This window comes from Orcinus orca, chromosome 4, assembly GCF_937001465.1.
Source record: "Orcinus orca chromosome 4, mOrcOrc1.1, whole genome shotgun sequence".
Lineage (NCBI taxonomy): Eukaryota > Metazoa > Chordata > Mammalia > Artiodactyla > Delphinidae > Orcinus > Orcinus orca.
The window spans coordinates 48,740,400-48,766,240 of NC_064562.1; the positions used below are offsets into that span (position 1 = coordinate 48,740,400).

The 25,841-nt window shown below is 42.3% G+C and overlaps 1 protein-coding gene and 1 long non-coding RNA gene across 4 annotated transcripts in view; both read left to right on the forward strand.

The window, feature by feature from the left end:
* The window catches only part of NAAA (N-acylethanolamine acid amidase), a 36,470-nt gene extending 27,387 nt beyond the window's left edge, over window positions 1-9,083 (forward strand). The window contains exon 11 of one of the 3 annotated variants that reach the window (XM_012536869.3): window positions 1,484-9,083. The gene's annotated coding sequence lies outside the window, so the exon portion shown is untranslated. The remainder of the gene's footprint in view (window positions 1-1,483) is intronic. The other 2 variants (XM_012536870.3, XM_033406505.2) reach the window with 2 other exon arrangements.
* Window positions 9,084-10,128: 1,045 nt separating this feature from the next.
* LOC125964288 (uncharacterized) lies at window positions 10,129-25,577 on the forward strand. Its single transcript, XR_007477189.1, has 3 exons — window positions 10,129-19,990; window positions 20,099-20,204; window positions 23,957-25,577. It is a non-coding gene; the product is annotated as an uncharacterized LOC125964288 (long non-coding RNA).
* The last annotated feature ends 264 nt before the right edge of the window (window positions 25,578-25,841 follow it).

Consider the following 25,841-nt stretch of genomic DNA (forward strand, 5'->3'; position numbering starts at 1 on the left):
CTGGTCATTGAGTGAAGCTGGGTGTTGGTGTTGAGATGGAGATCTCTGGGAAATTTTTGCCATTTGATATTACATGGAGCTGGGAGGTCTCTTGTGGACCAGTGTCCTGAAGTTGGCTCTCCCATCTCAGAGGCAGAGCCCTGACTCCTGGCTGCAGCACCAAGAGCCTTTCATCCACACGGCTCAGAATAAAAGGGAGAAAAAGTAGAAAGAAAGAAAGGAGGGAAGGGAGGGAGGGAGGAAGGAAGGAAGGAAGGAAGGGAGGGAAAGAAAAAGAAAGAGAAAGAAAGAAAGGATAAAAAAATAAAGTAAGGTAAAATAAAATAAAGTTATTAAAATAAAGAATAAAAAATAATTATTAAGAAAAAAATTTTTTTAAAAAGTAAAAAAAAAAAAAAGGATGGACAGAACCCTAGGACAAATGGTGAAAGCAAAGCTATACAGACAAAATCTCACACAGAAGCATACACATACACACTCACAAAAAGAGAAAAAGGGGAAAAAATAATAAATCTTGCTCTCAAAGCCCACCTCCTCAATTTGGGATGATTCGTTGTCTATTCAGGTATTCCACAGATGCAGGGTACATCAAGTTGATTGTGGAGCTTTAATCCGCTGCTCCTGAGGCTGCTGGGAGAGATTTCCCTTTCTCTTCTTTGTTCTCACAGCTCCCAGGGGCTCAGCTTTGGATTTGGCCCCGCCTCTGCGTGTAGGTCGCCGGAGGGCGTCTCTTCTTAGCTCAGACAGGACTGGGTTAAAGGAGCAGCTGCTTCGGGGGCTCTGGCTCACTCAGGCCGGTGGGGAGGGAGGGGTACGGAGTGCGGGGCGGGCCTGCGGCGGCAGAGGCCGACGTGACGTTGCACCAGCCTGAGGCACACCGTGCGTTCTCTCGGGGAAGTTGTCCCTGGTTCCCGGGACCCTGGTAGTGGCGGGCTGCACAGGCTCCCCGGAAGGGGGGTGTGGAGCGTGACCTGTGCTCGCACGCAGTCTTCTTGGTGGCGGCAGCAGCAGCCCTGGCGTCTCATGCCTGTCTCTGGGGTCCGTGCTGATAGCCGCAGCTCGCACCCGTCTCTGGAGCTCCTTTAAGCAGCACTCTTTATCCCCTCTCCTCCGGTACAAAGTTTTAAAATGATTATACAAGTCAAAATTAAAAGTAATATGACAAATCCAGTTTGTATAATTGTCCTAAAGATTGAAGGACCATGGGGAATCAGTTGAAACTTGTAATCAGTGTACCTGTTCCCTGATTTTATGTAATTGAGTTTCTCCTTCCCCAAAGGAAATTATCCATGTGCAACAAGTTGTTCTTGCTGCCAGCATATACTACCTTGTTCTGCTAGGAGTTAGCTAAGGGCAATTTGTCTAATACCACCTTAGCTAAGGAATTGTGGAATTAATTAAAGATACCTCAGCTAAAATTGGAGCAGAGGAAGACCTGTAGGGGGAGTCCCCCGACCAGTGCATCATCGATTACTCCAGACAGGAAGAGATATGCGCCTATATCTCAGACAGGAAGGTGTTGCCTACTCTACTATCCAGCAGGAAGAAGAAAACTTGCCGTCTGATGACAGCCCAGCCAATCAGACTGTAGCTGCCCAACCAATGAGAAGCCTCCATACTTTGGACCCCTAGCCTCCTCCAGTGAACTCTTTCATTATTACAGTCCATCCCAACTCCCTCTTTTCCCTATGAAAGCAAACTCCTCTTTCCTGTTTTCTGGATTCGCCTGTGGTCTGCCATAGTTTGCATATCCTGAATTGTAATTCCTGTGGCTATTCCCAAATAAACTTGCTTTTGCTGGCGAAACAACTGGCTCTTCTATTACTAAAGTTGACGGAATCTAAGCCTGTTGTTGGGTAGCTATTGCTTTAGGGGTGGAATCAGCTGTGTAACCTAGGGTAATGGATAGATTTCTAATCATGTGCTCATTGATGTGTACTCCAAACCAGGAAAGGAGGAAAGATCTGCCAAGGAGACAGACCCAGAGTCATGGACCCTGTTGGGCAGTTAACAGTAGGTTCTTTGAAGTGGGTTTAAGGGGTTGGCCCAGAGATTGGTTTCAGATCGGAACAACTGGATATCCTAACGAGAATTGTCCTCCCATTCGCCAACTATCCAGACATTTATAAGCCCAGGGATGATGCCCTCGTTCACAAACGAAGATGAAACCGGATGAGCACAGAGGACTCCAGCTGAAGTGGCGTTGTTCAGTGGTGAATTTGTGGGAATGGAGCTATTGGCATTCGTCAACCGGGGGTCAGTGATGATTTGAGAGCATTTGGAGAGGATTCCTCCAAGCCGAGAAGTCCATTCTCTAACGTGATGGCACAGGGTGATTGGGTTTAAGGTGTTTTGGGGACAAAGACTATGAAAGTAAGGGTGTGAGTGGGGTGATTGTAGTAGCGTAATTTTAAGTTTATTGGGAGTGGTACCATCATTGCTACAGTCAGTGGGGGTGTTCAGGATGAAACGGCATCAGGAGGGATGCTGACAGAAGTTTCACTCTGGAGTTAACATTGAGGGGAAATGGAGTGAAATTAGCAGTGGCATTAGGGACAAATGAAAAATTGGTCACAGGATGGACTAGAGAGTTACTGCTGTTGTGTACAGATTTGAGTTTCTGGTGGCAAACCCAACCATCAGATGTTTCCCTCTGTTGCAAACAGATTCAGAAGTGCAGGGAAGATCATTGTCTTTACAAGAAAGAAAGGGGGGAAATAAGGTAAGAAACAATGGGGAAAAGGTATACAGGCCTGGTCTGGTCATCTTGGGAAAGCTGTCTCCTTTATCTGTCATCTGTTTCAATTCCTGGAAACCTTTACTTTTAGGTCATCAGTTGATACACAGGTCCAGTCAGGGTTTGGTGCTTTCTTTAGATGTGATACATGATCTGAGAGTCTGTTTCCTGGATCTTGGCAGTACGCGGACTGGTTAACAACAGTTGGTAAGGGCCCTTCCACCAAGGTTAGAGGGATGTCTTTGAAGATGTCTCTTCCAGGAGACGAAATCTGTAGGTTGTAAGGGATGATGCTGAAGACCTTTGTCTCCCAGGAGCTGTGAAAAGATTGTTCTACTAAGTCATGGTTATTTTCAACAGAAACAATTAAGTCTTTAAAATATTCAAGTATATACTCTCTTATTAGCTGTAGATCAAAAGCAGCAGGAGCTAGCAGCATTGAGAATCCTCTGATTATCTCAAAGTGTGAGAGTTTATGGGTTGCAAAAAGGGTAGATAAACCTAAGATTTAGAAGGACCAGTGGCAGTGACTTTGGCCAGGGTGTTTGAAGAGTCTCTACAAATTTTGTCGATACACTCTTAATGGTGCCATTCGTGTGTTCGACTGGCCCTGGGGATTTTGGCTGGTAAGCACAGGGAAAGTGTTGTAGAACTGGCCAGACAGCACAGACTTGTCCAAGCACCTGGCTGGTGAAGTGGATTCCCCAGTCACCATGAAGTTAGAGGTGGGGTTCGCTGGGTAGGGATAATTTTTTTTTTAATGGCTTTTTTCTTTTTTTTAATTTTATTTTTGGCTGTGTTGAGTCTTTGTTGCGTGCAGGCTATTCTCTGGTTGGAGCGAGCGGGGGCTACTCTTCGTTGCGGTGTGCGCGCTTCTCATTGCGGTGGCTTCTCCTGCTTCGGAGCACGGGCTCCAGGCACGCGGGCTTCAGTAGTTGTGGCACTTGGGCTCAGTAGTTGTGGCTCGCGGGCTCTAGAGCGCAGGCTCAGTAGTTGTGGCACACGGGCTTAGTTGCTCCGCGGCATGTGGGATCTTCCCAGACCAGGGCTTGAACCATGTCCCCTGCATTGGCAGGTGGATTCTTAACCACTGCGCTACCAGGGAAGCCAGGGATAATCTTTTCTAATAGAATTTTAGCCACAGGAGAGGCAGTGGCCCATCTATGAGGGAAAGCTTCAGATCAGTGAGAAAATATACAACCATTGCCAAAACATATTTATATCCGTGAGATGGGGGAAGCTGTAGGAAATCCGTTGCCAAACCTCAAATGGTCTATTGGGTAATTTAAAGTTGTGGGGTGGTGTGGATAGGTTCCCCAGCATTGTATTTTGGATGCGTGTGGTAAATAAAGTGCTTTTAGTGGCTTTATTAATATTTTCCCACCAGTACTGATTCATAAAGTTTATCATTTTATCAGTAGATCAGTGATTCAACGCACATACAGTACAGTTGACTCTTGAACAACACAGGGGTGAGGGCACTGATCCCCCTGCACAGCTGAACATCTGCGTATAACTTTACAGTTGGCCCTCCGTATCCGAGATTCTGCATCAGCCAACTGCAGATCATGTAGTACTGTAGTATATATTTATTGGAAAAAATCCACATATAAGTGGACCCTTGCTGTTCAATCCTGTGTGGTTCAAGGGTCAACTGTAGTCAGTAATGGGAATTTTAGAGTCTCTGGCAGGACTGGATCGTCATTCGGCCCAAACCAGAGCTCTTTCTTTTTATCAAACCAACAGTAATTAGACTTCCAATATTGTTTTTCCTTTTCTGTGGCCAGTTGTTGGGTATCTCTAGTCAACTTGTCTAGATTATCATTTGGGGGAACATCTTTTTGGAGCATGACAGAGGTTTGGTTATTGGTTCCTGTGAGAGCAGCATTTTTTTTTTAAAAAAAATAAATTTATTTATTTATTTTTGGGTGTGTTGGGTCTTCGTTTCTGTGCGAGGGCCTTCTCTAGTTGCGGCGAGTGGGGGCCACTCTTCATCGCGGTGCACAGGCCTCTCACTGTCGCGGCCTCTCTTGTTGCGGAGCACAGGCTCCAGACGCGCAGGCTCAGTAGTTGTGGCTCATGGGTTTAGTTGCTCTGTGCCATGTGGGATCTTCCCAGACCAGGGCTCGAACCCATGTCCCCTGCATTGGCAGGCAGATTCTCAACCACTGCGCCACAAGGGAAGCCCAGAGCAGCATTTTTAGTGGAGATATCAGTGAAGTGGTTCTCTTTAGCTTCCAGGGCGTCAAGTTTAGAATGCCCAGAACTTTAATAATAGCCAGAGTGGCTGGTAGAAATATGGCATCTAATAAATCTTGAATATATGGGCCATTTTAGTTTTATCCCCATTAGACATAAGGAAGACGTAAGGAAATCTCTCTGCTTCCATAACATTCCAAGGTTATGAGCTACTCCAAAAGTGTTTCTACTGTCTGTATGAATATTTGCAATTTTGCCCATGGCTGAACTATAGGCTTGAGTAAGAGCGTATCATTCAGCCTGTTGTGCTGAGGTAGCCAAAGGCAAAGGTGCTGCCTTGATAACTTCCAAAGAAGTTGCAGTTGCATATCCAGCACAGTATTCACCATTTTCATCTTTTAAATAAGAACCATCAGTAAACCATGAAGAATCAACATTTGTTAAAGGGGTTTCTTGAAAGCTGTAATAGGGAGTCAAGAGATGGTCTGTCAGAGTTAGTCATGAGGAGTTTAGTCTATAGAGGAGGGAAGAAGGGTGGCAAGGTTAGGGATATTACAGTGAACAAGAGTGATATGGGGTGCAGTCAACAGGAGCATTTCATAGGGAGTAAGACATGTTGCTGAAAGATGTTGGATATGGTTGGAATTCAGAAGGGCTTTCAATAGCATGAGGAACAAAGATGGTCAGAGAGGAACCCATGAGTATTTCTTGGTTGGCCTTTACTAAAAGGGCAGTGGCAGGAATGACTCAGAGGCAAGGGGGTATCCTTAGGCCACAGGGTCCAGCTGCTGACTGTGATACCCTATTGGTGATGGTGATCTCTGTGTTTCTAAATAAGCACCCTGAGGGCATTTTCTTCCTTTTCATAGACCTAGAGGAAAAGGGGGAGTTGATAATTAGTGTCCAAGGGCAGAGAGATTCATTAAGCTTTCCTTTAGGATTTTAAAACCTAGATCATCCTGATCTTCCCAAATAATGGGATCAGGCTTAGTGTTTTTCAACAAGATGTATATAGGGGCTGAACCATGAGAGAAAAATATGAAACCCTGTTACGATAATAGCCAGCTAACCCAAGAAAGCCTCGTAATTGGCATTTAGTTTGGGGCTTTAGGAAATTCAGGATGCCGTGGAGCCTTTCAGGATCTATGTATAGTCCTTGTTCTGAAATCAGATGTCCTAAAAAGCAGACTTGAGTTTGAACAAACTGTAGCTTCTCCTTAGAGACCCTATGTCTCTTTGAGGCTAAAAGCTTTAGCAGATGGATGCTGTCTTCCCGTGAGGAGGCCTGGGAAGGGGAGCAGAGAAGCAAATCATCTAATATTGTAATAGTTTAGAACCTCTAGGAGATTTTACATCGTCTAAATAAGCTTTTAGGGTTTGTGAGAAACAAGAAGGACTTTTGCTTAAACCCTGGGGCATTACTGTTCAGATGTATTGTTGTCCTTCCCAAGTAAAGGCAAAGAGATATTGATGGGCCTTATCCACAGGGTTGCTAAAGAAGGCACTACACAAAGCAATCACGGTGAGAAGCTTACTTTCAGTAGGGATGGGAGCTGATAAGGTATGAGGGTTGGGAACAGCAAGGTGAAGAGGGATAACAATATTGTTTACAGTATGGAGGTCTTGGACAAATCTGTCTGCAGCCATTGGGTTTCCTGGTAGGTGAAATAAGGATATTGCAGGGACTGATACAAGGGATTATAACCCCCTGGGCTTTATAATCCTCTGTGATTGGTCTGATTCCCTGTAAGCACTCTTTATTTGTAGGGTATTGATTAATTCTGGGGAAAGGCTTTGAGGGAACAATTTGGGTGTTTTTTTTTTTGGCCATCACTTTATTTTTTAATTAAGTTATAGTTGATTTACAACGTTGTATACGTTTTAGGTGTATAACATAGTGATTCACAATTTTTAAAGGTTATATGCCATTTATAGTTATTATAAAATACTGGCTATATTCCCCATGTTGTACAATATATCCTTGTAGCTTATTTTATACCTAGTACTTTTTGTGGGTGTGGGTTAGCCAGTTTGCTAAATTAACCACGTCTATTAAGCACATAGTTTCCCATCTTATTCTAATTCTCTTTGCCAAAAGAGAGAGGTCTCAGTTTAGCTCATTAGTGAACATAGAGTTAAAGGCCACCCATGTGGATTCGACATCCATGGGGAGACCAGAATTTTCCTTAAAAATAATCTGGAGTAGACTATAATAATCATGCATGGGTTCATTTTTTTTTAAATTTTTATTGGAGTATAGTTTCTTTACAATGTTGTGTTAGTTTCTACTGTACAGCAAAATGAATCAGCCATACATATACATATATGCCCTCCCTTTTGGACTTCCTTCCCATTCAGGTCAGCACAGTGTATTAAGTAGATTCCCTGTGCTATACAGTATGTTCTCATTAGTTATCTATTTTATGCATAGTATCAATTGTGTGTATGTGTCAATCCCAATCTCCCAGTTCCTCCCACCCCCCTCTTTTTCCCCTTGGTATCCAAACATTTGTTCTGTACGTCTGTGTCTCTATTTCTGCTTTGCAAGTAGGATCATCTATACCACTTTTCTAGATTCCACACATACGCATTAATATACAATATTTGTTTTTCACTTTCTGACTTCACTCTGTATAACAATCTCTAAATCCATCCACATCTCTACAAATGACCCAATTTGTTCCTTTTTATGGCTGAGTAATATTCCATTGTATATATATACCACATCTCCTTTATCCTTTCCTCTGTTGTTGTTGTTTTTTTTAATTTATATTTTTAGCTGTGTTGGGTCTTCATTGCTGCACGTGGACTTTCTCTAGTTGTGGCGAGTGGGGACTACTCTTCGTCGTGGTGCGCGGGCTTCTCATTGCGGTGGCTTCTCTTGTTGCGGAGCACAGGCTCTAGGTGCACAGGCTTCAGTAGTTGTAGTGCGCGGGCTCAGTACTTGTGGCTTTTGGGCTCTATGCATGCTTAGTAGTTGTGGCACATGGGCTTAGCTGCTCCGCGGCATGCGGGATCTTCCTGGACCAGGGATTGAACCCGTGTTCCCTGCCTTGGCAAGTGGATCCTTAACCACTGTGCCACCGGGGAAGTCCCTCCATTCCTCTGTTGATGGACATTTAGAGATAAACCCACGCACCTATGGTCACCTAATCTCTGACAAAGGAGGGAAGAATATACAGTGGAGAAAAGACAACCTCTTCAATAAATGGTGCTGGGAAAACTGGACAGCTTCATGTAAAAGAATGACACTAGAACACTCATAATATCATACACAAAAATAAGCTCAAAATGGATTAAAGATCTGAATATAAGGCCAGACATTATAAAACTCTTAGGGGAAAACATAGGCAGAACACTCTTTGACATAAATTGCAGCAAGATCTTTTTTGACCCACCTCCTAGGGTAATGAAAATAAAAACAAACAAATGGGACCTCATTGGGTTTTTTAATGCAGGCCTGAATTTTGTTCCAATCAGCAGCTTTCAGGAAAGCTCTGAGGATTGCTAAGTGGAGTCCCTTAGCAATTGCCTGAGCCTGGTCACAAAATAAGGCAGGAGGTTAATCTCCCACTTGTTATTCTAGAGATTTTTCAAGACGTGACCAATCAGCAGTCTTCATCCATTGTTGGGTTCCACCTTTGCCGAAAAGCATGTGGACTAGTTGATATTAAGTCTGAGAAACCAGGTTGAAAAGTCTGGACAATTATATTAAATTCCTCAGTGAATTTATGAGGAGCTTCAGTAACTTTAGGAAAACCTTTGACTATGGTTTGTAGTTCAGTCTTAGTTCAGGGAACATAGGAAATTAGGAGCTTAGCATTAGGATCCTAGGAAGGTTTGATTTTTAAAGGTGCAGGTTTTAATGGGTTGAGGTGAGGAGGAAGTAGGGAGAGGTTCAGAGAACAAGGGAAGTTCAATGATAGGGTTGAAATGAAAAAGAGGAGGGTACAAAGAGGAAAGAACAGGCACAGTAGGAAAAGGAGAAGTTAGCACAGGAAGTGAAAAGGGAGAAGAGGCCTCTGATGCTTTTTTTACATTCTTTTAATTTTTTATTTGCCTCAATCATAAGTAGTATTCTGTAAAGAGGCAGCTTTAGAGTCCTGATTGCACTTGGAAGCCTTGAGGTACCTTGTTTTTTTTTTTTAAAATAAATAAATTTATAAAAAACAAAAAACAAAACTCCTATGGTTGTTAGCCAAAACTCAAAATAGAGGGCCACCAGCTGGAGATTTCCAGACCATCTGCAGAAAGGCCTACTCCGTCATACCAGCTGAACCTCTCATAGCTGCTCTTCTGTGTAAAAGCCCTGGGGCCAAGCTTCTGATGAGATGGCAGAAAGAACACTGCAGAGATCACGACCCACTGTGGAAATCGGCAGTGGACCCCCTTGAAGGTATGCAAATACAATTCTAACTTAAACCTTTAAATCAGGACAGATATTAAAATTTGCGTTGATGTTCATCATGTAATAGCAAACCGACACTAAAAACTTCTGCAAAATAGGCATCCCATTCACTTTGTTGTGCTTTAGAACCATGGTCTTCTGTTTTAGTTCTGAGAAAAACAGGTTTGGGGAGGTCAAAAGTTCCCCACAATGGCCACTGAAGTTCTAAACGATCTTTGGTTAGGCTCTTCCATTTAGTTAAAAATGAGCATGAGGGTCAAGATGGCGTACTAGGAGGATGCGGAATTCGCGTCTCCTCACAACTAGGGCACCTACGAGGCACTGGTGGGGGACCACGGACACCTAAGGTGACGGGAGGAACCCCCAGGGACTGAGTAGGACGTGGGGCATGGGGGGAGTGAGGGGGGAGGAGAAGTGAAGGCGGGACAGGACTGGTGCCCCTGAGGGGCGGCTGGGGGAGGGGAAGAGGTCCCACACCCGAAGGGGGAAATTGGGGAACCATTGGGAGGGCAGAGGGTCAAAGGAGGAGTGTGGCCAGGTTTCCCCTGCCCACTTGGACCCTCAGGAACCTGTTGAGATCCCGGGCCTGATCTTCTGCCCACCTAGGCCCCCTCCAGCAGCATGGGTCCTGAGGGAGTGGGAGGGGGGAAGGGGGAGCAAAAGTAAAGGCCGGACCTCCGGGACCGGCACCCCTGAGGGGTGGCTGGGGGAGGGGAGGAGTTCCTCTACCCAGTGGGACCCACCCACGGTTAGGGGTCCAGCAGCGATGGAGGAGACCCTGGGGGAGATGGTGGGGGAGGAGTGCGAAGGAATGGAAGGGAAGAGGGCCAGTGCGTTCCCTGTCTACTTAGGCACCGGGGAGCCTGTTGGGCTCCGGGGCCTAACCCTCTGCCCTCGGAGCCTCCCTCCTGCCGTGCAGAGCCCAACCCCGCCCCTACACCCCAACCCAGGGCCCTACCTCTATACTTGGAGACCCCTCTGAGACCCCCTCCAACCAGCTGGGCCTAAACCCCACCCATACACCCTCACCCAGGGCCTTACCTCCAAACTCTGGAACTCCACACTCCAGAGGCCCTCTTTTCCACGTGCTGCCTCTCCCCTTCCACGTAGATCCTAAGCAGAGGCCCCCTGCACCCCCATGCTTGAACGTCAACCCCCCACCCGCCTAGGTCCCGCCCCACCCTAAACCCCAGCCCTGCCTAAGTTCCACCCCCATAGCCAAGGCTTTTTTTTTTCTTTTCTTTTTTCCTCTTTTAGATTGGGGTTCGGTTTTACCTTGTTGATTCATTGTTGTTGATTCTTTTATATTTTTATTTTTCCTAATAAATCTTGTATTTTTCTAATTTTATTTTATTCTTTATATTTTAGGGATCTCTCCTTTTGGCTTGTTGCCCCTGCCTCCCCCCCTTTTTTTTTCTTTCTCTGATGTGGTTTTATTTTACCTTGTTGCAGTTGTTTCATTTACAGTTCCATTTTTCCTAATATATTTTTTATCTTTCTAATTTTATTTTGTTTTTTATTCTTTGATATTGTACTGCTCCTTTTTTTCTCTTTTTTTAAAAATTTATTTATTTATTTATTTATTTTTGGCTGCATTGGGTCTTCGTTGCTGCGCGCGGGCTTTCTCTACTTGCGGTGAGGGGGGGCTACTCTTTGTTTTGGTGTGCAGGCTTCTCATTGCGGTGGCTTCTCCTGTTGCGGAGCACGGGCTCTAGGCATGCAGGCTTCAGTAGTTGCAGCATGCAGGCTCAGTAGTTGTGGCACTTGGGCTCAGTAGTTGTGGCACTGGGACTCAGTAGTTGTGGCTCGCGGGCTCTAGAGCGCAGGCTCAGTAGTTGTGGTGCACGGGCTTAGTTGCTCCGTGGCATGTGGGATCTTCCCAGACCAGGGCTCGAACCCGTGTGCCCTGCATGGCAGGCGGATTCTTAACCACTGCACCACCAGGGAAGCCACCCTGTTTTTCTTTCTTTCTTCCTTTTTTTTAACAACTTCACAAAGCTTGTGGCATCTTGGTTGCCAGGCCAGAGGTTGGGACTGAGCTCCTGTGGTGGGAGCTCCAAGTCCAAAATGCTGGACTAACAGAGAACCTCAGACCCCAGGGAATATCGATCGGAGTGAGGCCTCCCAGAGGTCCTCATCTCAGCACCAAGACACAGTTGTATCCAACTGCCTGCAGACTCCAGTGCTGGACGTCTCAGGCCAAACAACCAGTAAGACAGGAATACAGCACCACCCATCAAAAAAAAAAAAAAAGAAAAAAGAAACAACAAAAAAAGTATGTTACAGACAAAGGAGCAAGGTAAAAACCTATAATATGAAATAAATGAAAACGAAATAGGCAACCTACCTGAAAAAGAATTCAGAGTAATGATAATATAGATGATCCAAAGTTTCGGAAACAGAATGGAGAAAATACAAGAAACATTTAACAAGGATCTAGAAGAACTAAAGAGCAAACAAACAGTGATGAACCACACAATTACTGAAATTAAAAATACTCTAGAAGGAATCAATAACAGAATAACTGAGGCAGAAGAACAGATAAGTGAGCTGGAAGATAAAATGGTGGAAATAATGGCCAGGGAGCATAATAAAGAAAAAAGAATGAAAAGAATTGAAGACAGTCTCAGAGACCTCTGGGACAACACTAAACACACCAACATTCAAATTATAGGGTCCCAGAAGAAGAAGAGAAAAAGAAAGGGCCTGAGAAAGTATTTGAAGAGATTATAGTTGAAAACTTACCTAACATGGGAAAGGAAATAGTCAATCAAGTCCAAGAAGCACAGAGAGTACTACACAAGTTAAACCCAAAGAGAAACATGCCGAGACACATGTTAATCAAACTATCAAAAATTAAATACAAAGAAAAAATATTAAAAGCAGCAAGGGGAAAGCAACAAATAACATACAAGGGAATCCCCATAAGATTAACAGCTGAGTTTTCAGCAGAAACTCTGCAAGCCAGAAGGGAGTGGCAGGACATATTTAAAGTGATCAAAGGCAAAAACCTAAAACCAAGATTATCCAGCAAGGATCTCATTCAGATTCAATGGAGAAATTAAAACCTTTACAGATAAGCAAAAGTTAAGAGAATTCAGCACCACCAAGCCAGCTTTACAACAAATGCTAAAGGAACTTCTCTAGGCAGGAAACACAAAAGAAGGAAAAGAGCTACAAAAACAAACCCAACACAATTAAGAAAATAGTAATAAGAACATACATATTGATAATTATCTTAAATGTAAATGGATTAAATGCTCCAACCAAAAGACATAGACTGGCTGAATGGATACAAAAACAAGACCTGTACATATGCTGTCACAAGAGACCCATTTCATACCTAGGGACTCATACAGACTGAAAGTGACGGGATGGAAAAAGATATTCCATGCAAATGGAAATCAAAAGAAAGCTGGAATAGCCATTCTCATATCAGACAAAATAAACTTTAAAATAAAGACTATTACAAGAGACAAAGAAGGACACTACATACTGATCAAGGGATCGATCCAAGAAGAAGATATAACAATTGTAAACATTTATGCACCCAACATAGGAGCACCTCAATACATAAGGCAAATACTAACAGCCATAAAAGGGGAAATTGACAGTAACACATTCATAGTAGGGGACTTTAACACCCTACTTTCACCAATGGAAAGATCATCCAAAATGAATATAAATAAGGAAACACAAGCTTTAAATGATACATTAAACAAGATGGACTTAATTGATATTTATAGGACATTCCATCCAAAAACAACAGAATACACATTTTTCTCAAGTGCTCATGGAACATTCTCCAGGATAGATCGTATCTTGGGTCACAAATCAAGCCTTAGTAAATTTAAGAAAATTGAAAACGTATCAAGTATCTTTTCCAGCCACAATGCTATGAGAATAGATATCAATTACAGGAAAAAATCTGAAAAAATACAAACACATGGAGGCTATACAATACACTACTAAATAACCAAGAGGTCACTGAAAAAATCAAAGACGAATTTAAAAAATACCTAGAAACAAATGACAATGGAAACACGACGACCCAAAACCTATGGGATGCAGCACAAGCAGTTCTAAGAGAAGTTTATAGCAATACAATCCTACCTTAAGAAACAAGAAACATCTCAAATAAACAACCTAACCTTACACCTAAAGCAATTAGAGAAAGAAGAACAAAGAAACCCCAAAGTTAGCAGAGGGAAAGAAATCATAAAGATCAGATCAGAAATAAATGAAAAAGAAATGAAGGAAACAATAGCAAAGATCAATAAAACTAAAAGCTGGTTCTTTGAGAAGATACACAAAATTGATAAACCATTAGCCAGACTCACCAAGAAAAAAAGGGAAGAGACTCAAATCAACAAAATTAGAAATGAAAAAGGAGAAGTAACAACTGACCCTGCAGAAATACAAAGGATCATGAGAGATTACTGCAAGCAACTATATGCTGATAAAATAGACAACCTGGAAGAAATGGACAAATTCTTAGGAAAGCACAACCTTCCAAGACTGCACCAGGAAGAAATAGAAGATATAAACAGACCAATCACAAGCACTGAAATTGAAACTCTGATTAAGATCTTCCAACAAACAAAAGTCCAGGACCAGATGGCTTCACAGGCGAATTCTGTCAAACATTTAGAGAAGATCTAACACTTATCCTTCTCAAACTCTTCCAAAATAGAGCAGAGGGGGGAAGACTCCCAAACTCATTCTACAAGGCCACCATCACCCTGATACCAAAACCAGACAAAGATGTCACAAAGAAGGAAAACTGCAAGCCAATATCACTGATGAAGATAGATGCAAAAATCCTCAACAAAATACTAGCAAACAGAATCCAACAGCACATTAAAGGGTCATACACCATGATCAAGTGGGGTTTATCCCAGGGATGCAAGGATTCTTCAATATACGCAAATCAATCAACGTGATACACCATATTAACAAATTGAAGGAGAAAAACCATATGATCATCTCAATAGATGCAGAGATAGCTTTCGACAAAATTCAACACCCATTTATGATAAAACTCTCCAGAAAGTAGGCATAGAGGGAACCTACCTCAACATAATAAAGACCATATATGACAAACCCACAGCCAACATCGTCCTCAGTGGTGAAAAACTGAAACCACTTCCTCTAAGATCAGGAACAAGACAAGCATGCCCAGTCTCACCATTGTTATTCAACATAGTTTTGGAAGTTTTAGCCACAGCAATCAGAGAAGAAAAAGAAATAAAAAGGAATCCAGATCGGAAAAGAAGGAAAACTGTCACTGTTTGCAGATGACATGATACTATACATTGAGAATCCTAAAGATGCTACCAGAAAATTACTAGAGCTAATCAATGAATTTGGTAAAGTAGCAGGATACAAAATTAATGTACAGAAATCTCTTGCATTCCTATACACTAATGATGAAAAATCTGAAAGAGAAACTAAGGAAACACTCCCATTTACCATTGCAACAAAAAGATAAAATACCTAGGAATAAATCTACCTAAGGAGACAAAAAACCTGTATGCAGAAAACTCTAAGACAGTAATGAAAGAAATCAAAGATGATACAAACAGATGGAGAGATATACCATGTTCTTGGATTGGAAGAATCAATATTGTGAAAATGACTGTACTATCCAAAGCCATCTACAGATTCAATGCAATCCCTATGAAACTACCAATGGCGTTTTTTCCCAGAACTAGAACAAAAAATTGCACAATCTGTATGGAAACAGAAAAGACCCCGAATAGCCAAACAATCTTGAGAAAGAAAAATGGAGCTGGAGGAATCAGACTCCCGGACCTCAGACTATACTACAGAGCTACAGTAATCAAGACACTATGGTACTGGCACAGAAACAGAAAGATAGATCAATGGAACAGGATAGAAGCCCAGAGATAAACCCATTCACATATGGTCACCTTATCTTTGATAAAGGAGGCAAAAATATACAATGGAGAAAAGACAGCCTGTTCAATAAGTGGTTCTGGGAAAACTGGACAGCTGCATATAAAAGAATGAAAGTAGAACACTCCCTGACACCATAAACAAAAATAAACTCAAAATGGATTAAAGACCTAAATGTAAGGCCAGACACTATAAAACTCTTAGAGGAAAACATAGGCCGAATACTCTATGACATAAATCACAGCAAGATCCTTTTTGACCCACCTCCCAGAGAAATGGAAATAAAAACAAAAGTAAACAAATGGGACCTAATGAAACTTAAAAGCTTTTGCACAGCAAAGGAAACCATAAACAAGACGAAAAGACAACCCTCAGAATGGGAGAAAATATTTGCAAACGAAGCAACTGACAAAGGATTAATCTCCAAAATATACAAGCAGCTCAATATCAAAAAAACATACAACTCAATCCAGAAATGGACAGAAGACCTAAACAGATATTTCTCCAGAGAAGATATAGAGATGGCCAACAAACACATGAAAAGATGCTCACCATCACCAATCATTAGAGAAATGCAAATCAAAACTACAATGAGGTATCACCTCACACCAGTCAGAATGGCCATCATCAAAAAATAAATCCTGGAGAGGGTGTGGAGAAAAGGGAACCCTCTTGCAGTGTTGGTGGGAATGTAAATTGTTACAGTTACTATGGAGAACAGTATGGAGGTTTCTTAAAAAATTAAAAATAGAACTACCATATGAGCCAGCAATCCCACTACTGGGCATATACCCTAAGAAAACCATATTCAGAAAGAGTCATGTACTACAGTGTTCATTGCAGCTCTATTTACAATAGCCAGGACATGGAAGCCACCTAAGTGTCCATTGACACATGAATGGATAAAGAAGATGTGGCACATATATACAGTGGAATATTAGCCATGAAAAGAAACACAATTGAGTTATTTGTAGTGAGGTGGATGGACCTAGAATCTGTCATACAGAATGAAGTAAGCCAGAAAGAGAAAACAAATACCGTATGCTAACCCATACATATGGTATCTTAAAAAAAAAAAAAAAAGGTTCTAATGAACGTAGGAGCATGCGAGGAATAAAGACACAGTTGTAGAGAATCGACTTGAGGACACAGGGAGGGGGGAAGGGTAAGCTCGGACGAAGTGAGAGAGTATCACTGACGTATATACACTACCAAATGTAAAATAGATAGCTAGTGGGAAGTAGCTGCATGGCACAGGGAGATCAGCTCGGTGCTTTGTGACCACCTAGAGGGTTAGGAGAGGGAGGGTGGGAGGGAGATGCAAGAGGGAGAGGATTTGGGGATATATGTATATGTATAGCTGATTCACTTTGTTATACAGCAGAAACTAACAACACTGTAAAGCAATTATACTCCAATAAAGATGTTAAAAAAAGATGAGCAGGAGCAGGGACTGTAGTTTTTAAACATAAAATTGGCCAGGATCCCAGAAAGAGAACCATCCTAAGATTCTTTCGAGGACTGGGATCCCGTAGCTCAAAAACAGAGACATTGTAGAAGAAAATTGAGTATTCATCAAAGAGGATGATGCCTTTATGAAAGCACTCTGAGTAAATTTGGAGGGCTGGACCAAAAGGAGGGAGCTCAAATCCAAGAGCACACTTACTTAGCTGAGAGGAAGAAGATGACTCATGGAAGTGTTGCAGGAAGGGGGACCCCTTCCAGGGCATGAGAGCAGTCCCTTGTCTAACTCTCAGAAATGAATTGTTTGAGGAGACACACATGCTGACAAAGCAAGAGACTATGGGGAAGGGGCGCCTGGGTGGTGAGCAGCAGGGGAAGGGAACCCAGGAGAACTCTGCCACGTGGCTCACAGTCTTGGGTTTTTTGGGAATGGGGTTAGTTTCTGGGTTGTCTCTGGCTAATCACTCTGACTCAGGGTCCTTCTTGGTGGCATGCGCATCACTCAGCAAAGATGGATTACAGTGCGAAGGATTCTGGGAGGTTGATAGGACATATGGACTGGATTCTCCTCTCTCCTTCTGACCTTTCCTGGATTCTTCCGGTTGGTGGTAGCTTGTTAGTTTTGCATTCCTTACCAGGACCTCCTGTTTAAAATAACTCATGCAAGTGGTTACTATGATGCCTGGCCAGGGCGGGTGGTTTCAGTCAGTGGTTCCCTAACATAAGCAGAGATTACAGGGGATCAAGTGGGTACTACACACGGTTCCAAGGATTGTTAGTTCCTCAGGAGTTCAGTTGCGTTGAACCCCATCTCTGACACCATATAATGTCAACCTGAAACAGCGGTTCTTATTAAGCAAAGATGAGTTTATTTGGGAATAGCAGAAGAATTGCAATTTGGCGCCGGAGAAGTATGGTGAACCATAAGCAAGTCCGAGGAGACAAAGTGGAGGTTAGCTTTTATTAGAATCTGGGAGGAAATTGGGGAGTGTTGTTTTGAACAGAAGTCCATTGGAGGAGAATGAGAGTTTGGGCTTGTGGTGGTTTGACATTGGTTTCAAGTTGTTGGCAGTTTGCTGTTACTGAGGAATGTGGAAATCTTTCTGCTGGCTGTGTAAGTTGATAGGAGGGGTGAGAGCTCTTCCTTCATGATTTTCCGACTCCATTTTATTTTATTTCATTTATTTTTTTTAATAAATTTATTTATTATATTTGGCTGTGTTGGGTCTTCGTTGCTGCGCACGGGCTTTCTCTAGTTGCGGCGAGCGGGGGCTACTCTTCATTGCAGTGTGCGGGCCTCTCATCGTCGTGGCTTCTCTTGTTGCAGAGCATGGGCTGTAGGCGTGTGGGCTTCAGTAGTTGTGACTTGCAGGCTCTAGAGGGCAGGCTCAGTAGTTGTGGCGCATGGGCTTAGTTGCTCCACGGCATGCGGGATCTTCCCGGACCAGGGCTCGAACCCATGTCCCCTGCATTGGCAGGCGGATTCTTAACCACTGCGCCACCAGGGAAGTTCCCCGAAACCATTTTAAATTAGGGTTCCATTATCCAGTTAAACAAGTCTGAGAAAAAAGATTCTTCTAAAAGAAATGGAGAACTGTCGTTTGAATAGAGCCTGTTTGAATGTTTGTTAGTCTGACCTTTGATCATGTATTTCTATGTGATGGAATTCTCAATTTATATTTTTATTTATTTTTAATTTTTTTATCTTTATTGGAGTATAATTGCTTTACAATGTTGTGTTAGTTTCTGCTGTACTCAATTTTTAATAATGTTTCTAATTGAAAAAACTGTTAGACCTTTTTTCTAAGTAGCTACTTCTTTTTTTCTTAAGTAGCTACTTTCTTTTTTTTTCTTTTTTTTCTTTTTTTTTTGTGGTACGCAGGCCTCTCACTGTTGTGGCCTCTCCCATTGCGGAGCACAGGCTCCGGACACGCAGGCTCAGCGGCCATGGCTCACGGGCCCAGCTATTCCGTGGCACGTGGGATCCTCCTGGACCAGGGCACGAACCCATGTCCCCAGCATCGGCAGGCGGACTCTCAACCACTGCGCCACCAGGGAAGCCCAAGTAGCTACTTTCTTACTACTTTTTGAAAGCAATATGAAGCCAAATTATTTCTGATTGTCACTTATAGTTAACAAAATGCTGAAAGAGATGTTGGAAAGGAGATTAAAATTTTTTCCCAAGATACTCAGTGTGATATTCTCCCTATTTCTTATCCCTGAAGTTGTATGGTTCTGAACAGCTGTCCTGAGGAAGCAGGTCTCATACATGGTATGTTATTAAGTGTCAGGATTCAAAGGAGTGTAGAACTGCTTTGTAGAATTTGATATTTTTCACACAAACATGTCAGAAACTTCTTTGAGGATGGAGTCAGAAAAGGTTAAAAGCATGAACAAAAGAGTTTTGATTGTATGTTCTTGTGTCAGTGTGCCAGTGGAACAAATTTGGAAAATGTTAGCTGGGTACAGATCGTCCCTGCCCCACCATACTGCACACCTCTCTAGTGGACCAGAATATTCATGTTTCTTATCAGATTGTGTTGGGTCAGCATTGTTAAATTTCCATTATCCGGGGACTTCCATGGTGGTCCAGTGGTTGAGACTCTTAGCTTCCACTGCAGGGCGCTTGGGTTCGATCCCTGGTCAGTGAACTAAGATCCCGCATGCTGCACGGTGTGGCCAAAAAAAAAAAAAAAAAAAAAAAATTCCATCATCCAATGCCCTTTTAAAAATTTAAAAATCAAATATCAAAAGTAGTTTTACCTTTCTTGCCAGGCACACTGCAATTGAGACTAGAAATTGCTACTCATTAGTCACATTCCATTCTTGTGTTCTTGAAAATATACCATGATCTTTGGATGAGAATTTGGAGAATACCCTAAGTTTAACCAGGCAAAGGCAAGTCATTGAGGACTTTTAAGCAGGAAAGTGATTTAGGGAATCTAAATTTCTGGTGGCTTTTAAGATCTTTGTCCGTTGTGCCTTGTGGTTTGACTCTTATGTGTCTAGATGCAGATTTCTGTATATTTATCCTGCCTGGGATTTGTTGTGCTCTCCAAATTCCACATTTATGTCTTTTATTCAATGGAGAATACTCAGTTATTATCCCTCTAAGAACTGTTTTACTACATCCTCTTGTCTTTTCTCCTGAACTCTAAGTATGTGTGTTACACCTTCTTCTATCCTTTTTGTCTCTTAGTCCTTCTAGTGTTTTGCGGGGAAAAATGAGAGGAGTGGATTTCTCTCTCAATGATATATTCCAGGTAATTTAAAAGATTTTTTTCCTATAAGTCAGATTTTTTTTCAGTGGACTTATTTTTTTTAACATTGAGTTTAAATTTTTAATTTTATTTTGTTTTATTTTGTTTTAGTTTTTTGGCTGTGCCTCGTGGCTTGCAGGATCTTAGTTCCCCGACCAGAGATTGAACCCGGGCCCCCAGCAGTGGAAGCGCTGAGTCCTAACCACTGGACCACCAGGTAATTCCCAAATTTTTTATTTTAGATGGTCTATTTAGATGGTCTACTTTTTCAAACTTGCCAGGATCTTTTTTCATAACATTTTGTTCCTTGCTTTGATATCTTTTGTTAAGCTTCTTAACCCGTATACTTATTTTATATTCTGCTTCTAAATTCCATCAAGTCCTTGGGTGTCTGATTTTACTGTTTGTTTTTCTGACTCTCCCTCTTGACGGTTTCTGTGGTGTTTTGTAATTTTGGATTGTGAACTTTTGTTCCTCTGGAAATCCGGAAGGCCTGGGTTGATGTTGTGCCCCCCAGAGAGGATGTGTGTTTGTTAATTTCTCAGCTTGTGGTTTCTTAGAACACTCAGGTAGTATAAATTGAAGCCTCAATTTATATTGTTTGAGGGCGAGCCTGTGGTTACAAATTCCCAGAGATAAGCCCTGCTCCCTGATGAGACATTTCAACTCTTCATCTTGTAGGTACCCAAGGCTTTGTCCCTTTATCCTCCACCTCTCAAGGCAATTGTCACAGAACCAAAGGTTCAAGCTTACTAGGACTAGCAGATGTCCTCAGAACCACCATGGCATCAATGCCTCCTTACCTCCCAAGTTTCCTCTCTATTTCCTACTCTCCTTTACTCCCTTTATTCTCTCTGATTTTACTTCCTCACTTGCAAGCTCAGCTAAGCATTATGCATCTAGGAAGATATTTCTTTATCGTGCCTAGCTTTGTAGTGGGAATGTTTTTTCAAGATATCTATCCCTCGAAAATGTCCAGAAATGAAAGAGCTGTATGAGCAATTTTTATTTTTTAAAGTTCACTCTCTGTCTGGTATGAAGAGTGAGTTGGACGGGGCTGATAATGGAAAAGTGAAAAACAGGTTAACATTATAATAGAACAGATAAGAAATACAGAGGGATCGCGAGGTGTGTATACAACCTAAATGTCCATTGACACATTAATGGATAAAGAAAATGTGATATGTACCTAACAATGGAATATTATCCAGCCTTCAAAAAGAAGGAAATCCTGCCATATGTGACAACATGGATACGCCTTGAAGACATTATGCTAAGTGAAATAAGCCAATCACAGAGGAAAAAATACTGCATGATTCCACTTAAGTGAGTTGATGGGGTTTAGGACATGTGACCCCAAAATACCACACCTTGACATATTGAATATTTTAAGCTAAAGGAGTTTGAAAAAATGTCAGAAGCAGGAAGATCACTCTGCCCTCCTCCCGTCCTTGCCCTTCTTCCCTGAAACAGGTCATAAAATGCTCATGTGCGAAGTTTCCCCCACTTTACTACAATTCCCTCACCCTCCTGAACCTCTCACATTCCTCCACCGTGGTACACTCTTCGTCAAATCCAGCATAAAATAGTCAGGTCTAACTGTTTCTTTGGATCTTCATTTTCGTATGAAGGCTCCTATGTCATGTACAACTACATTGAATAAATTTGTATACTTTCCGTATACTTTCCCCCTGTTAATCCATCTTTGTCAGTTTAATTTTCAGACCCAGCCAGTGACCTTAAAAGGGCCGAGAAAAGATTTTTCCTCCATTGTAAGGTATCTAAAATAGTCAGAGTCGTAGAATCCAGGGGCTAGGAAGAAGAGGAAATGGGAAGTTGCTAGCCAAGGGGTATAAAGTTTCAGTTCTGCAAGATGAATAGGTTTTAGAGCCCTGTTGTACGACACTGTGCTCACAGTTAACAATTATACACTTAAATTTTTCAAGAGGATAGAGCTCATATTAAGTGTTCTTATCACATAAAAAAGCAAAAAAAGAAAAGAATTGTTTTAATAAAAAAGAAGAAAGCTTGGCTTATGGCAATCGTATAGAAGATGGAGAGAGCTGACTTTTTTTAAATGCCCTATCTTTTAAAGTACACAAGTACATAGTATTATAAAAATAAGCCAGAAAAAGAATTCCCTAACAGTCCAGTGGTTAGGACTCCATGCTTCCACTGCTAGGGGCCCGGGTTCAATCCCTGGTCGGGGAATTAAGATCCTGCAAACTGTGCAGCATGGCCACAAAAAAAAAATATTAAAAAAATAACAATAAATGAACCAGACAGTCAACAGCGTAATCCATTGCTTCTCCTCCCCACTCAGAGCTAGCACTCTCCCCTAGAGATAACTTCTGTCTATATTCATTAAGACTTTTTATGTATTTATGTTTTATGTAGATATGATTTTTATTCACGTATGGTGAGGCCAACAGATCAGGGTTGCCATTGAAAAGGTAGCTGATTACTCACAGTTCCCAAAAGGAGGGAGGTCCACCACAGCCACTATGCAGGGCCACAGGAAGAACACTGAGGTTGGCTGGTTGCAGGCAGAGAGAGATGGGGAAGATGTGTGCAGGAGCGTTTTTGTGGTTTTTGAGGGGAAGAATGTCTGCTGACACAGGGTAACGGGCTAAACAGGTCTAAAATCGGCTAGTTTGAATAATTTCATTGGCTCCATCACATAGGAGCTGCCCCTAGTTGTCTGGTACTGGCCTTGGGTGGGTAGGGCTGTGGGAATAGTGGCCCTGAGTGTGACAGCCGATAAAGGAGGCAGTTGCGGATGTGGGACTGGGTGGTTTGCACATGAAAATCGCACTCGCAGCCCTTTGCTGTCTCTAGGAATCAGCTAACCCTGGGAGGGGTGGGCCCTCTCTGGTCAGCAAAGCCCCAAGATGCCAAAGTATCAACACAGAAACTAGAAAATGTTTCAATGTACAAAATAATTTTTTTCTTCCAAATTGAGGTTATATTTTATATATTTCAGCAGGTTGCCTTTTTCACATAGCACAAAATATGAACATCTCTTTATGACAGAGGATATTGATCTAATTTTTTTAAATGGCTACATAGTATTCTCCTGTATGTACAATAACTTATTTCACCATTCTACAATTTTTGAACTTTTGTTTCCTGTTTTTCATGATCATGAACAATATGGTAGTGAAAATCCTTACCGCTTTTTTTTTTTTTTTTTTTTTTTTTTGCGCTACATGGGCCTCTCACTGTTGTGGCCTCTCCCGTTGCGGAGCACAGGCTCCGGACGTGCAGGCTCAGCGGCCGTGGCTCACGGGCCCAGCCGCTCCGCGGCATGTGGGATCTTCCCGGACCGGGGCACGAACCCGTGTCCCCTGCATCGGCAGGCGGACTCTCAACCACTGCGCCACCAGGGAAGCCCCTTACTGCTTTTTGTATGGTTGTATAGTTTTATAAAATACTTAAAAGTGGGATTTCTGGACCAAAGGGTTTACATGTTACAGATTTGTAATTTAATAAATTAAATACATAATTTAATAAATCTCAGTTAAAGTTTAATCTAGTTTAATTCCAAAAAAGTAAAACAATTTACATTCCACCAGTAGTGTAATGGAACGGGCTGTTTTTCTCATACTGTCAATAATATAGGATTTGATCAGTCTTTTAACTTTTAGTCAATTTGGGGAAGCTATCAGTATCTTAGCTGTTAACCACTAACAAAAAGTGAGCCTATGTGAAAACACCAGACATAAGAGAATTCAAGGCAAAAAGGATTTAAAAGAGCAGAGTGATATTTTATTTTGATAGGTCACCTTCTACCAAGAAAATAGCCATAAACCTTAATGTATTCTATAATTTCCAATGTCAGTGTCCTATGGTTCAATCTAATATTTAATTGCATAGCTTCAAAATGTATAATGCAAAGATTCAGAAACACAAAGATAAATTGCTAAACCTGTACTTATCATAGAAATCTTTAAAACATTTCTTTCAAAGATGAGCAGATCAGGAAGAATAAATAAGGACAAAGAGGATTTGAACAACATAATTAACAAGCTTGACCTACTAAATACACATAAGTAAACAGAGTATAAATTTTTTTGCAAATTCCCATGGAATATTTAGTACCTCCCAGCACACACATAAGCATCTTAGATTTATTGAAAAAGTAAATTTTCTGGGAATAGTGGTTACTATTTTAATATAGTAATAGTTTAGGTTGTAACCTAAGGAAAAAGTGCCCATAGGAAAAAGCAAGAAAAGGCAAAACGTTTCAATCAAGTTTTGCAAACAGAGAAAAGACAGCCACAAGGAAGAATGCCTTGGCCTCCTGCGTGGCTCCAGCTGGGACCCCTTGGGCTCTGGAGCCGTCTCTGGAGCCCCCAGGCCCATCTGTCTTGTCAGCACTCTTCTGTTTCTAGGTTAAGGAGCTCAGCCTTCTCAGATGTGGCTTGAGAAACATAGCCTTCTAATCCAGGAGAGTAAGAAGACTTAGGATTGGGGAGGGGGCAGGAGTGAGCCGCAGAGAAACAGTCTTCAGGGGTTGGGCCTGGGTGTGAGGGACATACCCCAACTGAGCAACCTCCCTCTTCAAATCCTCCTCGCAGGCCTGATCTGACTGAGGTCAGAGCTGCCTGCTGCCTGAAAGCAAGGAGCCCTGAATGCTTGGCCAGGGCTGTGGATATCCTCACTGGCTTTCTCGGGGAAGGTATGCTGGACTAGGCCGGCACCTAATTTATCGGACCTCTAGATCTGGAAGAAATCAGATCAGCCCGGCATCCCTCGGCCAACTCTGAAGACAAGATGGGGATCACACCTGTGTGTTAAAGAGGTTTCTGCCTCGTTGTGGCTCGTAGTAAACACATACCAAAGAAGGTAAGAGCTTTCTTTCTAGCCTGAAGTACAGAAATAGCTGAGACCATGAGGGCAACAAACTTATGTTTCACCCGGGAAATAGATACAGGTTTGGCCTGGGGACAGAGTAAGAGACGGCCCCTTTGTTATCTCATCCATTTACCAAGGGAGGGTCTTTGCTGTGTGTGTTTCGAGGTCTTCGAGTCCTGGATGATGAATCTTGCATTTCTTGGGTTCACTTACTGGGCAGATAAACAATTACCTACATTAAAAAAAAAAAAAGATAATGTCAGATATGGATGATACTAAGTCAAATCCTAGAAGGACAAGGACTCTCACCCATGCGGTGTAAATGTGCCAGTTACCAGATAAGATGGCTCAGCTGGGGAATCACCAGCTAGAGAAGCAGTTAGTCATTACCAAAAGGCGCTGAGGACATATCAAGCTCATGTTTCATTTTTTTTTTAATAGGAGATAGTCTTTTTTTAAAAATTTATTTATTCTTGGCTGTGTTGGGTCTTCGTTTCTGTGCAAGGGCTTTCTCTAGTTGCAGCGAGCGGGGGCCACTCTTCATCGCAGTGCACGGGCCTCTCACTGTCGCGGCCTCTCTTGTTGCGGAGCACAAGCTCCAGACGCGCAGGCTCAGTAGTTGTGGCTTACGGGCCTAGTTGCTCCGCGGCATGTGGGATCCTCCCAGACCAGGGCTCGAACCCGTGTCCTCTGCATTGGCAGGCAGATTCTCAACCACTGCGCCACCAGGGAAGCCCCCATTTTTCATTTTTGATCTTATGCAGTTTTTACTTTTTCAGGTTTTGCCCTGAGAATTATTTTACTTCTTTCTATTCTGTGCACTTCCAAAACCCAAACACTTTAATATATAGCACGGCTCTGTAGGCAAGTTACCAATGATCAAAGCAGGCTGTGAGTCATTGGTGGACTCAATCATTGCTGAATTCCCTTCCATCTCTAAAACTGCAGGTATCTAGGGGGAGTTTGCTTGGTTTGGTCATGATGGCTTCTCACTTTA